The sequence below is a fragment of the Anabrus simplex genome, chromosome 11 (genome assembly GCF_040414725.1).
Source record: "Anabrus simplex isolate iqAnaSimp1 chromosome 11, ASM4041472v1, whole genome shotgun sequence".
NCBI lineage: Eukaryota > Metazoa > Arthropoda > Insecta > Orthoptera > Tettigoniidae > Anabrus > Anabrus simplex.
In genome coordinates, this window is record NC_090275.1 from 86,990,452 (window position 1) to 87,007,439 (window position 16,988).

The following is a 16,988-nucleotide window of genomic DNA, read 5'->3' on the forward strand; positions in this document are numbered from 1 at the left end:
CCATCGTAAATCTGTATAAAAGTTCCTTGCTCCTTGCATCACAAATTTGCTTAGTACGATCATATTTTTCCCAGTCCTGAAAATGTTCTTTGATATCCCTTGTGAAAGAAATGAGAGTTCCAACACATATAAGAACCCTCGCCACAGGAGACAGGTTGAGGAAAGTTTCACAATTACGGGAAAAGGCCTTGAATCCCTGAACTTCACAGGATAAAGAGATAAGAGCCGTTGCCACTGGAGGCAGGTTGGGGAAAGGTGCAGGATGCCAAGACAAGGCGTTAAATTCCTGAATTTCACAGGGTAAATTGCACCTTTGGGGAGCAAACTGTTAGATTTAGGAAAGTTCAGTTTCGCTTGCTGGTTAGCAGTGAGATAGCTGAATAACCCAATGAGCCTGTTTGTGTTTGTATTTTGCATTCTAATCAGGAATTAGAAATTTATTCTGTGTTGAGTGGTACAGTGAAAGGTAGCGAATATTTATCATGTGATAGCCTACCTTAAGGGGGGGACAAACACCTTTAAATGACCAAAATTGCCATTTTTCAGTTAATTTTTTCATTTAAAAATTGAACTTTTTTCTGTATAACTGTGCATAATTTTTGATAATATCTCCAATACTTGTAAAGTTATGACCAAAAACATGAAGCCCTGTAACCCAAGTAAGCCTTTTATTGGTAGGTTTGTTGCTTGTTTCCTCGTAACTTTTGTTTTTCATAACTTTTTCCCTGCTGACTCTGAAGGTTTTTAACATATTAATATGAAATTTTGCATGCATAATATTTCATAGAGAAGAAGAATACGTACTAGAATTATTGTGCTGGCTTCATTGATTAAGTTTAAAAAGATATTTTCGAATGAAAATTAAGGAAAAATTGACTACTTGAAAATAACTTTATGAAAAATAAATATATATACTTGATGGACTTTATGATTGTAGTTCATATTGTAGCTGTAGCATTACTAATCATAATTAAAGGAAACCATGGAAAAATATTCATGTGTTCAGAAATTATCAGGGAAACTGGAAAATAGTGGCCATGATATACCGCCATTTTGAATAATTGATTATATCTAACCGCATAGGTTTATATGATTTATAAATATGTAGGAATATTATTAAGGAATAATCTCTCTGTCCTACTAAGTTTCCTTTTAGTATTCATTTCCATTGCTACGGAAAAAAAGTTTAACACACCCCATTTTGCAAATGATAAAAATCATTGTTGTCCATATTGAAGATACACCCCATTTTTCCATGCAGTAAGGTGTAGGTCCCCCCTTAAAGAAATTGGGGTAAATGGTCCACCTAATCAACACTTCATTGTTTGTCCAACCCTCGTGCTGTTTCTCTACAGCGCCGGGAATGAGGTGAGATGAATCTTTGGTGGCGGTTTTCATGACCGGATGCCCTACCTGACGTCAACCTCATCAGAGGAGCTAATGAAATGAAATTAATGATGTGATATATGATAGTAGGAAGGGAGAGGGTGAAACCTGGTGCTGGCACATAGCCCACTCCTGTCGTATAGGACCAAGGGAACAGCTCCGGGCTTGAAGTCTCCATCCGACAGACGAATTGCCATCAGTAGGATCATATGCCCTCACCCCATATGAGCACTGCGGAGAGGTTTGAAATTTAATAATCAACACTTTATTATACGGATAGAAATATTCATTTTATTTTGTTAGACCACTTTCAACACCTGTAGTACCATCTTCAGTAACAGACGTGAGTGCGTTTCTGTGAACTTGCATCCAGGAGATAGTGGGTTCGAATCCCACTGTCGGGAGCCCTGAAGATGGTTTTCCGTGGTTTCCCATTTTCACACCAGGCAAATGCTGGGGCTGTACCTTAATTAAGGCCACGGCCACTTCCTTCCAACTCCTAGGCCTTTCCTATCCCATTGTCGCCATAAGACCTATCTGTGTCGGTGTGACGTAAAGCCACTAGAAAAAAAAAGAGAGAGAGACGTGGGAAAATTTGTAAAAATTAATTAGCACTTGTCTGGCGCATCCACGTTGCAGGGGTGGGTATCCTCCACATCAGTAGGGACCCAGTCTCAAGGGGTATAATGTGGAACCCATGCCTTAGTTTACCGGTGAGGACCTTAACAGCATCTTAGGCAGAGAAGGAGACGTTCGGAATGGCAAAGAGGGTGGATGAGGCAACCCATCCTCTCTGGGGAAAATTAGAAGAGGAAACCACTGCCTTGTAGAGAAGAGGGATCTTCAAAGGCTAAGGGAGTAAACTCTGAAAGAAAATCATCAGATGCGTTAGGCTTAGCAGGTCAGCAGATGAGTAAATTTGTACTTGCTTTCAACTTTAATACAAGCCTCGGATGGAATTTTAAAAATGGAAAAGGAATTGACAAGTCTCTGACTACAGTTGCACAGTATGATGGTAATGCTGATGTTCGTGCAAGTGTTAGATTAGAGAACAAAACCCAATTTGGAACAATAATTTTTTTTTTTTTAATGAATGGGAAGGAAAATGAATTGATTGACCCAATGGAGAGACGAAAACTCAGCATCCTGGGATTAAGTGAAGTAAAATGGAAAGGGAAAGGAATGAAGGAACTAAGAAAGGGGTACACCTTGTACTGGATGGGTAACAGAAAAGAGAAAAGAAACGGAGTGGGATTTGTAGTGAATCAGAAAGTAGAATCAATAGCTAATGTTGAGTATGTAAATGAAAGAATTATAATGATTCACATACATGTAAACAAGGAACTGCTGAAGATAATACAGGTGTATGCTCCACAGACAGGATGTAGCGTCGAAGAAAAAAGAAGAGTTCCTCAATGAACTGGATACACATATTGTTGGAGATGGGATCATGATAATTGGAGATCTGAATGCTCATGTGGGAACTGATAGAATGGGATATGAGAATGTTCTAGGCCCACATGGGTATGGCAATAGAAATGAAGATGGAGAGAAACTGTTGGACTTGTGTATCAGAAATAACCTGATAATAAAGAACACATGGTTTATGAAGAGGAATAACCATAAGATCAGATGGTATAGTTGGGGTGGACAGTATGGAACACTCATCGATTTTATAATAACAGACCAAGAGTGGGGAAAATAACTCATGAATACGAAGATAATCCCCAGTGAAAGTATGGAAAGTGATCATATATTATTGATTGTGGAATTAAAACAAGTAAATATCCCTATAATTGTATTGAAGAAGAAACCAAAGATCAGAATTTGGGAATTGGAAGAGGAGGATAAAAGAATGGCATTCCATGATTGTATAAAAAGGAAGTTGTCTAATATGAAAATACGAAGTGGAGAAGAAGAGTGATACAATTTAAGACAGACATTTGTGGAAGCAGCAATTCAGGTGTGCAGGAAAACAAAAGCAAAGGTTAAGGAAAAGGAGACATGGTGGTGGACAGACAATATAAAAAAAGAAATAAAAGAAAGGAACAAGGTGAAGAAAGGAATGGATAAAGAAAAGCAAAAAACGTATCAGAGGGATGAGAATAAGATAGAAAGGTTACATGTGGAATACAAAAGATTGAAAGTGGAAGTAAGTAGGAGTATCAAGGAAGAAAAGAAATGTTGGGGAGAGTTACCAACAAAATTGAGCAAGATAGTCGAGGAAATCAGAAACTATTATACAGAGTAATAAAATCAAAAAAGAATAAATCAAGAAAAAATCAAGGCATTACAGAAAGATGGATCCATAGTACATGACGAAAAGGGTCTTCAGAAGGTGATGGTAAACTACTACTACTACTACTACTACTACTACTACTACTACTACTACTACTAAACGTTTTAATTCCTCCCCTGAAGGGGGAGGCGGGCCTCTTAGACGGTGACGCCGTCTCTCAGGCCGGGAGATGTGCGGAGAAGGTGAGGTGATGGGCGGCCGTGGCCTATACTACGAACTGTCCTGGCTTTCGCCTTAGTGCAAGAGAATGGAAAACCACGGAAAACCATTCTCAGGACAGCCGACGGGTGGGGCCAGGCGTGAAGTCCGGCATTGTGCCCCAGGCCCGTCACCCGAATGCAGAGGCGTAGAACCACGGTAGAGCCATGGCCAACTTTCCTCTGCTCGGTTGGCCGGTCAGAGTACACAGCTTATGGGACGACAACCCACTCTGCATCTACCCACGTGATAGCAAAGTATTTTGAAAAAACTTTATAATGAGGATGACTGCTCAGAGGAAAAAGGAGATAAGAAAATGGAAATAATAAATGAAAAGAAGAGAACTTGATAACATGGTTGGATTTGAAAGGGCAGTGAAAGCAATGACCAAAGGTAAAGCAAGTGGAAAAGACAAATTCAATGCTGATATGATTAAGACAGCAGGAAAGATTGGACTACATTGGCTATACAGAGTGTAATTGTACAAGTGTATGATTTGCAATTTTAGGTTAGGAAATTTTCATAAAATAATTTTTAATATAAACTAGGTAGTAAATATCTTGTGAGTTTAGAATTGAGATGTAAGAACATTATATTACAAGAAGAATTTGGTAGTAGGGAGTTATGTATCTGTGTACCTGTATATTGGTGTAAACTTAGTTTGGGTAAGAGTCTGTAGACATGTTATAGCTGTAAAGATTATGCAACTGGGCAAACACTACTATATCGGAAAAGACGGTTGATGTTGGTTTAATGTGGCAACATGTGGTTTTCAGCAGACACTGCGCTGCATGGAGCGAGTCTATATATGTGCATGCTACGAGTTTATTGGTATTATTGTGCACGACTGTCACAGTTGCTGATTATCGCTATTGAGGTTACTGTTGATGATGATTGATACCGCGAAGTGGGTACTGCACAAGTTCTTTACGGGAGCATTACTGACAAGTACGGAGTCGGGTGCTTTGCTCATTAATTGACATTGTCAGTGAGCGGCTGGTGGAAGATGCTACATGGTGATGTTTTTAGTAAGACTATGGATTTTTCCTCACCGAGGAAATACACATTGTGGGCAGCCTTTTATGTGTGTAGTTTGGAGGATATTTGTGGTGAACCGAACTAATTACGACTTGATGCAATATAGCCCAGTTGTTCATTACCTGCTTATTCTTCGAAGAATACAACATGCTTCTTGTTATTTAACTTGGAGAGAGGCTTTATAAACTTATGCAAGAATGGAACTGAGTCAATATTCTTTTTACAATGCATGATGTGCATTAAGATTCAATAACCTGTATGGACTCAGTGTGTGAACAGTTTTCATTTGTACTTGTTTGGCTGCAGTTCTCTTCGCTTCACCTAAATTTGATATTTTCTTTGCAAACACCTGACTTGATATTGTACGTAGCTAAGATTTGACTGGATTTCACCGAGCATGCTGATGTGACTTTATGTTAATTCCTCATACAGTGACAGTACTTGGTATTCTCAAACGGTGATGGTGCTTCTTATTCAATGTAGGTCTATATATATGAGGTCAAAATGGGATGAAGATCTCATACTACTAAACTATCAATAAGAGGCTAAGCATTCTGTAATCTGGATAAAGATCAGTGAAATTGGTGCAGTATTTCCTGGGTGGTGATGTCTTGGAGCAACCAACCAACTTATAGATGGTTGTGACAATAGGAAAGACCCAGAACTCAAGATTTAAGAAGTGAGTGTTGTGTTAGGTTAGGGATGCACTTAGCAAATAACTGGTTTCCAATCATAACGCTAGTTGTGCCACCTTGTCCTTACTAATTAAAATATTGAGGGAAAATAATGAAGACTCACTCACTCACTCACTCACTCACATGGTAAAGCCTAAAAGTGTGATATCCATTTATACGTGACTTAATAGGTTTTCATGTGTCTAAAAATAGCTGACTAATGTGTTTTGTATCTCTGTGTAAAGTTACAAGTCATTTCTTTAAATTAATGATTATGTCTATTGTGTATCCTTTATGCCCTCTGGGTCATTAATGATGCACCCTTGAAAACCATTTTCTCCTAAAAATTGCCTAAAATCTCCCATTTTGTAGTAAAACTTGATCAGAACAGAATCGCAAGGGACCAAACAATTTTTTCCAAATTAGACAAGTTTCTGCATTTCACAATGAATTAGGTTTTTTTTTTTTGCTTTAAAACATCAGTCACCACCATCATTACATGAAACATGATACAGTATATAGTATTTTAAAATATTATTGAGAGCTTACCTGTATGTGCCTGCTCATGATGAATTTGAATTGCACTGTCCTGTGATGGTTTCATTGCTGCCATCCTGTATTGCTTTTTAGGATGATTTCTGCATCCTAAATCAGGATCCAATGTTAATTTTTTCCCATCACATCACATTTTCACATATTACGCGGACATCATCACATGCACTAATGCACTTGTTACGTTGTTAGGAAGAGTGTTGCTTTAATTTAGATTTCCATATTCTTTTATTATTTTATTAATCCGACGTCCTCCAGCCATCTCGTAGTCCTGTATTATCATGCTCAGAGTGTGGAGCCGACAACTATCTACAACATAGCCGGCAACGCGCGGGTTTAGGTGAGTGGCATTATTCTGTCGTTGTGCTTCGTCCGCAACAGTCTGAGTTGTGTTTTGCTTGCTAGTGAAAAGAGATTTTTGTCTTCATAAGTGTTCTATATGTGAGTGACGTGCTGTGTCAATATTGAACTTACATCTATCAACATACCACGACGTGGCTACAAGAACAATCCAGACACATTCTGCTGAATGTGGAAGTTTCGTGCCGATGAGACAGCAGCGCACTATAACTGAGTTAGTGAGAAAGGCCTACTATGCCTACTTTGGCTTGAAACTTGGAGACCAAGACAAGCCGTGGGCACAACATAAGGCTTGTAGAACCTGTATAGAGCAGTTGCAGCAATGGGTGAACGGTAAGCAAACTGCATTGCCATTCAGTATTCTAGTGGTCTGACGAGAACCCCAAGACCACAGTACTCATTGCTACTTCTGTTCTGTGAATGTGAAGGGATTTAACAGCAGCAACAAAGGTAACATTGTGTATCCAAGCAATATTCGATCTGCAGTTTTACCTGTTCCTCATGGCCCTGATAAACCAGTACCACAGCATCCACAATATTTACAGGATTGTCCCTCTTCTGAATCTGACGCGGAAATTGCGGGCACTAACTCTGACTGTGATTTCTCCCCTAAATGTGTTGAAAAAGAACCAAGACTGTTCGAGAAAAGTGCATTAAATGACTTTGTTCATTATCTTGGCCTTACAAAGGAATCTGCCGAGTTACTCGGGTCTAGACTTCATGAAAGGAACATGTTGGAACTAGGGATGATGTACTATTGGTACAGACATCGCGAACAAGAATTTACATCCTTCCTTTCTGAAGAGGGAGCCTTGGTTTACTGCAACAACATTCCAGAGGTTATCTTAAAACTAAGAGCATCACAGTATGACCCTATTGACTGGAGACTTTTCATCAGCACCTCCAAGCATAGTTTGAAGTGTGTCCTTCTTCACAATGAAAACAAACTTGCATCCATTCCCGTTGCTCATTCAGTTATTATGCAAGAAACATATGGAAATCTCAAAATGCTGTTGTGTAAACTGAAGTACCAGGAACACAAGTGGCAAGTGTGTGGTGATTTCAAAGTGATAGGTATTCTGTTAGGTTTACAAGGAGGTTACACAAAGCACCCCTGCTTTCTGTGTGAGTGGCACAGTCGAGCAAGGTAATATCACTGGACTCAAAAAGATGGCCACATAGACAATGGATTGTAGGGTCGAAAAGCATAAAACAAGAAACTCTTGCTCACAACAGCAAAATACTGTTACCTCCACTTCATATCAAACTAGGGATTATGAAGCAATTCGTTAAGGCCCTAAACAATGAAGGTGAATGCTTTCAGTACCTGTGTCATCGATTCCCAGGCATCAGTAATTCCAAAATCAAGGAGGGTATTTTCACAGGTCTAGATATCAGAAAACTTCTTTCTGATGCTAATTTTGAAGACGTTATGTGTGCTGCAGAGCGATCGGCATGGACAGCATTCCGGAATGTGGTCAAAAACTTTCTTGGAAACACAAAGGATTCAGACTACAAACAAATTGTGGATAGATTGCTTGTTTCTTTTCAAGATTTAGGCTGCCTGAGCGAAGAGAAAGGGGAAAGATTCCATGAAGATCTACAGAAAATGGGACGCAGATATCAAGGGAAATGGAACAAAAAAATGCTGGAAGATTACTGCTGGTTACTAAAGAGAGAAGGTCCAACTATTCCTCGCACACGAAAAGCAAGGCGAAGGTGTTTCTTATACTAAGATAGGACATTATAAAATTGAAACTGTAGACTTACCATTCTCAGTACGTTATGAGGCTTAATACGTGGTAAATTTTGGTCCATTTGGCTGTGTTTTTCTACAGATCTGTTAACACAATGCCCTACATATCTTTCTTCTTCTTCTTCTTCTTTTATGACCACATAGGATCACTTTAGTCAGTCCGTCGTTCAGGTCTCTTTGAAGGGATTGTTCGGGCTTTGCGGTCCTCCCAGTACTTCTTCAGACGCTCCGATCTTCGTGCCCTTTCCTCAGTTGAAAATGTGCGTGTTGTTGGTTTGTTTTGTGTAAGGGTAAAGCAGAGGTTTGTATTCTTGAGTTTTGTATTCAATTTTATCTTATTTTTGGTGTCTTCTGTTGTAAGGCCTATTTCCTTCAGATCCTCTCTTACTTCTCTGATCCATTTACATCCTGTTGTGGTATTTTTTGAGACGAGATTGTGTTGTACTAGTTGTTTCAGAAGTCTCGAGTCCTGCATCCTCATGATATGTCCAAAGAATCCTAGTCTCCTCTTACGCATAGTATCTGTAATGGGTTCTAGCTCTTTGTACACGACTTTGTTAGGTATTAACCGCCACTGTCCATCTTTCTGATATTTTTTGTTGATACAGGTTCTTCCAATCCTCCTTTCAATTTTCTGAAGTCTGTCAGTCTTTGATTGTTTATTCAGGTAAAAGAGTGTTTCTGCTGCATATGTAGCTTCCGGTTTTATAACTGTGTTGTAGTGTTTTATTTTTGTATTTATTGATAGACATTTCTTTTTGTAGATATCCCATGTTAATTTTTGTGCTTTAGCTAATCTATTTGTTCTTACTTGGATTGAGATTTTTTCATTTAAGTTATGTGTTATTACTTCTCCAAGATATTTAAACTGAGTTACTATTTTGATTTTATTACCATTTATGGTGACTTCTTTTAGCTGTGTTGGTTTTTGGGGCATAATTTCTGTTTTTTCAAATGATATTTTGAGGCCAATTTTATTTGCAATGTTTTGAAGTTCTGATATCTGAGTTTTTGCTTCTTTTATGTCCACTGCTAGTAATGCTAAATCGTCAGCAAAACCCAGGCAATTTGTTTTGATTTTTCGGCCAATCTTTATTTTGGGGGGACATTTTCTAAACCATTCCCTCATTACCATTTCTAGAGCACAGTTAAATAATAGTGGTGAGAGCCCATCTCCCTGCCGTAGTCCAGTTTTAATTTCAAATGTCTCTGATGTTTCACCTCTAAACTTCACTTTTGACTTGGTATTGGTGAGAGTCAATTTTATCATGTTTATTAATTTGGGGTGTAGTCCAAGGTGTCTTAAGATTTTAAACAGAGATTCTCTATGGATGCAATCATAAGCTTTCTTGAAATCTACAAATGTTATCACCATATCTCTGTTTCTTCTCCTGTTATAGTCCATTATCAACTTAAGACTCATGATCTGATCAGGACAGCTCCTCCAGGGTCTGAAACCTCCTTGATATTCTCCTAGTTCTTTCTCAAGTTGTAAACTTATCCTATTAAGGATGATTATTGAAAATATTTTGTATGTTATGTCTAGGAGCGAGATTCCCCTGTAGTTATTAGGTTCGGTTTTGTCCCCTTTTTTGTGCAGAGGATGAATGAGGGCTGTTGTCCAGTGTTCTGGTAGTTCTTCTTTAATCCAGATAGAGACAAGTTGTTGATGGAGGGCAACTTTTGCTGAGGTTCCTGCATATTTCCAGATTTCCGCAAAGGTCTGATCTTCTCCTGGCGCTTTGTAGTTTTTTAATTTATTCAGAGCTTGGTAGACTTCCTTTATTGTGGGGGGATTGATGTTTTCTGGTGATGTTTTTATCGGGGTGTTGGTGTCCAAATGAAGGAGTTCTGTAGGTTCCTCACAATTTAAAAGCTTGTTGAAATGTTTAGCCAGAATTTCTGCATTGTCTTTATTGTTATGGGCCAGCTTACCATCTTCATCCTTCATCAGTAGGGTCGGGGGTTCATATTTATCTTTATCTTTATATCTTTATTTATTTATCTTTATCTTTATATTATGTTCATAAGTATACCAGTGCAAGATAGGAGTGTTCAGGTGGGTGAAAAATAATAAAGAAGCATTCTTTACATGTGATAATAGTGATCTTGCATGTGCGCATGCTGCATATTTAACAAATTTTCAGTTTGAATTTGCACGAAAACTTGATGTGATAGGGGGAAACTGACTTCAGTTATGGAATCAGCATGACTGAAATATAAAAGATCACTATGTAAACTTCATGCAATGATCGGAAAGTTTGAATTCGCAGGTCAGTGTTATTATTGCTGCGTTTCATTACTACATACAGTATTTAAAGATAAAAATTTCATTGTTCCGTATTGAAAATTATCACAGTTAAATTGAAATAATAAATATGGTAGTTCAACCTATTCAATACAAGTAAATAAGATATGTAGAGATTACATTCTTATTTAATTAAAAAATGGAAATGGTACCGGTTTCGACCCCAGTCTGGGTCATCATCAGCCGCTTATAACTTGAAAAACAATGCATAAGTAAGAAAGAAGTTAAAGGTCAAATCCACACAATATCAGTTGAAGAGGCGATATAAAAATTACGGGGGTAGGCACTGTTCAATTTAGACAGAGTGGAAAATGAGTTACTTAAAAGAAGAAATGGGTAATCTTCCGAGCGTCAGCACGGCACACGCAATGTTTGGCACTGTCTCACAATGTTCACGAAAAGAAGCGAACAGTTAAATGAGCCAGACTGCATACACCGTCAGGCACAAAGTCACAACACAATCCAAATATGAAGATCTAAAGTCATTAAGAAGCCGAAGACGAGCAGCTCAACCGAAGTAACTTGCAAGCTTCAGAAGATCGGCGTGGTGTTTACAACGTCAAGTGCTGTAGTTTCATATACTGGCGGAGATTGAAGGATAGATTATTGATCAAGTATTTGCTTAGTTCACGAAAATGTACCTATCACGTGAACTAAGTATATGAAACTACAGCACTTGACGTTGTAAACACCACGCCGATCTTCTGAAGCTTGCAAGTTACTTCGGTTGAGCTGCTCGTCTTCGGCTTCTTAATGACTTTAGATCTTCATATTTGGATTGTGTTGTGACTTTGTGCCTGACGGTGTATGCAGTCTGGCTCATTTAACTGTTCGCTTCTTTTCGCGAACATTGTGAGACAGTGCCAAACATTGCGTGTGCCGTGCTGACGCTCGGAAGATTACACATTTCTTCTTTTAAGTAACTCATTTTCCACTCCGTCTAAATTGAACAGTGCCTACCCCCGTAATTTTTATATTGCCTCTTCAACTGATATTGTGTGGATTTGACCTTTAACTTCTTTCTTACTTATGCATTGTTTTTCAAGTTATAATCGGCTGATGATGACCCAGACTGGGGTCGAAACCGGTACCATTTCCATTTTTTAATTAAATAAGAATGTAATCTCTACATATCTTATTTACTTGTATTGAATAGGTTGAACTACCATATTTATTATTTCAATTTAAATGTACATACAGTAAGACACACAGTACATCATTTTGATACAATTACAATACTATATCACAATATTTTATAACACTGGATGTACACTCCTTAAATTTATTTCCATCACAAAACTCTATACAGAACTTCACAACACTAAGCTTTCTTCCACAGATCAAACAAACTTGTCTCCTCTTCTTTCTAATTGTGTCTTTCTGAATGTGGTATTGATCTGAGTACATTAGTTCAAGAAGAGTGGAAGAGTTAGATATAATGGCAAATTGCCTTACGTCACAAAAGCACAGTGGGTCTGTTCATGAGTTTGAATCTTGTTTGATTTTCATCTTGTTGCTTGTTTCCTTCTTCTGTTTCCTCTTTCTCTGCCTTTCTCACTGCTAGAAAGGCTGTAGCTGATTTGAAAATGTAGTGTGTCGTAAGTTGTTCATCACTGTAAATGAATTTCTCTGCTTTGCAGGGAACGTTTCTTGCTTGACACAAGCTGGATATTGCCGATATATTTTCTAACACTTTATTCATTCTCCTATCATCCGGCTCCATGGCTAAATGGTTAGGGTGCTGGCCTTTGGTCACAGGGGTTCCGGGTTCGATTCCCGGCAGGATTGGGAATTTTAATCATAATTGGTTGATTCCTCTGACATGGGGGCTGGGTGTATGTTTCGTTTTCATCATCATTTCATCTTCATCATGGCGTGCAGGTCGCCTACGGGTGTCAAATCAAAAGACCTTCATTGGGCAAGCTGGACGTGTCTTCGGACACTCCGGGCACTAAAAGCTATTTATTATTATTATTATTATTATTATTATTATTATTATTATTATTATTATTATTATTATCTCTTCAAACACATGCATCAGTTTGTCCAAACAATGACATTGATCAACGAGCACCAGAAATGCACAAGTATTGTACGTAGGACTACATCAGTTCCTAATATCTTCCGCATTGCACAAGTAGATTTTAAAGAATACTTTTATTTTTCATTTCCGCATTGTATACCACTTTATACAAAAGTAAGAACCTATAAAGCCATACATACGCTTTGCTGGGACCGAGAAAATATTCCATAGTAGATAAATTTCCTCATTATTCAAGTTCTGCTTTGGCCTGTCTGGTGGCCATGATTGTTAAGGTGCTGAAGTCTAGACGATCTGACACCGAGGTTAGCTGGTTCGAGTCCTGTTGGTCGAAAAAAATTTTCACTATCAGAATGTTGGCCGGCAGGGTACGGGAGGTGGTGGTATACAATTTCTAATCACTAGATTACGTGCCCAAAGCCTGGATTAAATTCCAAACCTCTCCACAGTCCTCATATGGAGTGAGGTCATATGACGCTGTTGATGGTGATTCATCCGTCAGATGGGGATGTTAAGCCTTGAGCAGACCTCTTGGTGCTATTCGACAGGAGTAGGCTATGTGCTGGCACTGGGTTTCACCCTCTCCCTACTATCATGTATCAGGTCATTCATTTCATCTCATTAACTCCTTTGATGAGGTTGACGTCAGGAAGGGCATCCAGTCATAAAAACCCGCCACGACAGATTCATCTCACCTCATACCCGACCCCGTAGAGAAACGGGACAAGGGTTGGACAAACATTCAAGTTCTGCTTTGAGCATGTTTCACTGTATATTGATTTATAGTGCATATAGGCAATAATACTATGCCTTTAAAAACAGAATCCAAACAAAGGTTATGGGCATTTATGGGTTTGAAAATAGTAGATGATCATACCATCATCAGCAAGATGGAGAGAACACCTGAAGATGAAGAAGAAGATAAGAAATGTGCTGGGACCATACAAAATCATTGTGATTAATACATCCAGTTTTTAACTATTGTGACGTGAACAAAATAAGAAACCGCAGAGAGCTTTAAACTCCTGCATTAGATTTATTTTTTCGTTGAACTTTGCCTCACATGTATCCCCTTTTTTATGCACAACATTCTTGGTTAAAAGTAGAGCAGCAGAGAAATCAGCATGTATCGACCCTGATCTATCAACTCTTGACTGAAACCATACCTGAAAGTCTCTCCGGTAATGACCAGCTCCATGGCTAAGTGATTAGCGTGCTGGCCTTTGGTCACAGGGAGACCGGGTTCGATTCTCATCAGGGTCAGGAATTTTAACCATAATTGGTTAATTTAGCTGGCACGGGGACTGGGTGTATGTGTCGTCTTCATCATCATTTCATCCTCATCACAACACTCAGGTCGCCTACGGGCGTCAAATCGAAAGACCTGCATCTGATGATATAGATGTTGATTCCCATAGGGAATCTGAAATATTTGTCCTGAATGAGCAAATTCATAATACCAATATAAATGGTCCGTTATTGGACATTATAAATTTTCCAGCTAGCTCATTCTTGGTTGCCAGCGTTTCGCCCTCATGTGCTAGGGTGGGCTCATCAGTTGGTACCTAGCACACTTACCAATACGCTGGCTAGTGCATACCGTGGAGGCCACTGCGTAGGCTAACTGGAGCCACCGGCAGTGCCAATGCACTAAGAGACTTTGTCTCATCACTAAAAATTGATGCCTGCTTGGCCATCAGATGATATAGATGTTGATTCCCATAGGGAATCTGAAATATTTGTCCTGAATGAGCAAATTCATAATACCAATATAAATGGTCCGTTATTGGACATTATAAATTTTCCAGCTAGCTCATTCTTGGTTGCCAGCGTTTCGCCCTCATGTGCTAGGGTGGGCTCATCAGTTGGTACCTAGCACACTTACCAATACGCTGGCTAGTGCATACCGTGGAGGCCACTGCGTAGGCTAACTGGAGCCACCGGCAGTGCCAATGCACTAAGAGACTTTGTCTCATCACTAAAAATTGATGCCTGCTTGGCCATCAGATGATATAGATGTTGATTCCCATAGGGAATCTGAAATATTTGTCCTGAATGAGCAAATTCATAATACCAATATAAATGGTCCGTTATTGGACATTATAAATTTTCCAGCTAGCTCATTCTTGGTTGCCAGCGTTTCGCCCTCATGTGCTAGGGTGGGCTCATCAGTTGGTACCTAGCACACTTACCAATACGCTGGCTAGTGCATACCGTGGAGGCCACTGCGTAGGCTAACTGGAGCCACCGGCAGTGCCAATGCACTAAGAGACTTTGTCTCATCACTAAAAATTGATGCCTGCTTGGCCATCAGATGATATAGATGTTGATTCCCATAGGGAATCTGAAATATTTGTCCTGAATGAGCAAATTCATAATACCAATATAAATGGTCCGTTATTGGACATTATAAATTTTCCAGCTAGCTCATTCTTGGTTGCCAGCGTTTCGCCCTCATGTGCTAGGGTGGGCTCATCAGTTGGTACCTAGCACACTTACCAATACGCTGGCTAGTGCATACCGTGGAGGCCACTGCGTAGGCTAACTGGAGCCACCGGCAGTGCCAATGCACTAAGAGACTTTGTCTCATCACTAAAAATTGATGCCTGCTTGGCCATCAGATGATATAGATGTTGATTCCCATAGGGAATCTGAAATATTTGTCCTGAATGAGCAAATTCATAATACCAATATAAATGGTCCGTTATTGGACATTATAAATTTTCCAGCTAGCTCATTCTTGGTTGCCAGCGTTTCGCCCTCATGTGCTAGGGTGGGCTCATCAGTTGGTACCTAGCACACTTACCAATACGCTGGCTAGTGCATACCGTGGAGGCCACTGCGTAGTGATGAGACAAAGTCTCTTAGTGCATTGGCACTGCCGGTGGCTCCAGTTAGCCTACGCAGTGGCCTCCACGGTATGCACTAGCCAGCGTATTGGTAAGTGTGCTAGGTACCAACTGATGAGCCCACCCTAGCACATGAGGGCGAAACGCTGGCAACCAAGAATGAGCTAGCTGGAAAATTTATAATGTCCAATAACGGACCATTTATATTGGTATTATGAATTTGCTCATTCAGGACAAATATTTCAGATTCCCTATGGGAATCAACATCTATATCATCTGATGGCCAAGCAGGCATCAATTTTTAGTGATGAGACAAAGTCTCTTAGTGCATTGGCACTGCCGGTGGCTCCAGTTAGCCTACGCAGTGGCCTCCACGGTATGCACTAGCCAGCGTATTGGTAAGTGTGCTAGGTACCAACTGATGAGCCCACCCTAGCACATGAGGGCGAAACGCTGGCAACCAAGAATGAGCTAGCTGGAAAATTTATAATGTCCAATAACGGACCATTTATATTGGTATTATGAATTTGCTCATTCAGGACAAATATTTCAGATTCCCTATGGGAATCAACATCTATATCATCTGATGGCCAAGCAGGCATCAATTTTTAGTGATGAGACAAAGTCTCTTAGTGCATTGGCACTGCCGGTGGCTCCAGTTAGCCTACGCAGTGGCCTCCACGGTATGCACTAGCCAGCGTATTGGTAAGTGTGCTAGGTACCAACTGATGAGCCCACCCTAGCACATGAGGGCGAAACGCTGGCAACCAAGAATGAGCTAGCTGGAAAATTTATAATGTCCAATAACGGACCATTTATATTGGTATTAGACCTGCATCTGGCGAGCCAAACTTGTCCTCGGACCCTCTCGGCACTGAAAGCCATACGCCATTATTATTCTCCAATAATTTCCATTTTCTATCTTCCTTTCATAACCATGACATGTGATCTGGGTCAACAATTGCAATACTTCCACATCATACATCTGCCTTCAGTAATTCTTTCCTTGTTTTGGGCTTTAAAATATTGAATGCTTTACCCCCTGAAATTAGAAATTGTTCCTCATTAATTACTTTCAAAAGACAGTCCAAAAATTTCCTCTTGATTACGTAGGCTATATTATATACTGTAGTTAAGTGTGAATGTGCGAGTGAATGCCTTGCTTAAATAATTTCCACATATTTTTATAAATCAGTGTTATGTTATCTGATTATCACATAGAGTAGTTAATACTGGATTAATTATGCTCATTTTAGATGTAGGATGTAGTTCGTTTAGTTTTAGTCTATATTAAACTTGAACATATATAATATATTCAGTATCAAACCATTAATGTGGTTAAATGTAAGAGAGGGCTAAGATCCGTAACTTCACAACAAATCAAGACATCATTAAATAAATAAATAAATAAATAAATAAATAAATAAATAAATAAATAAATAAATAAATAAATAAATTGTAACCTTAACTACAGTGGTTACACAAAACAAGGCACAAACACAGTAAAGGGGGAAGGTATGAGCAACT

The 16,988-nt window shown here is 39.2% G+C and overlaps 1 protein-coding gene across 4 annotated transcripts in view; it reads left to right on the forward strand.

The window, feature by feature from the left end:
- Window positions 1-16,988, forward strand: part of LOC136883507 (fatty acid synthase) — an 830,097-nt gene that overhangs the window by 374,232 nt on the left and 438,877 nt on the right. The window lies entirely within an intron of this gene.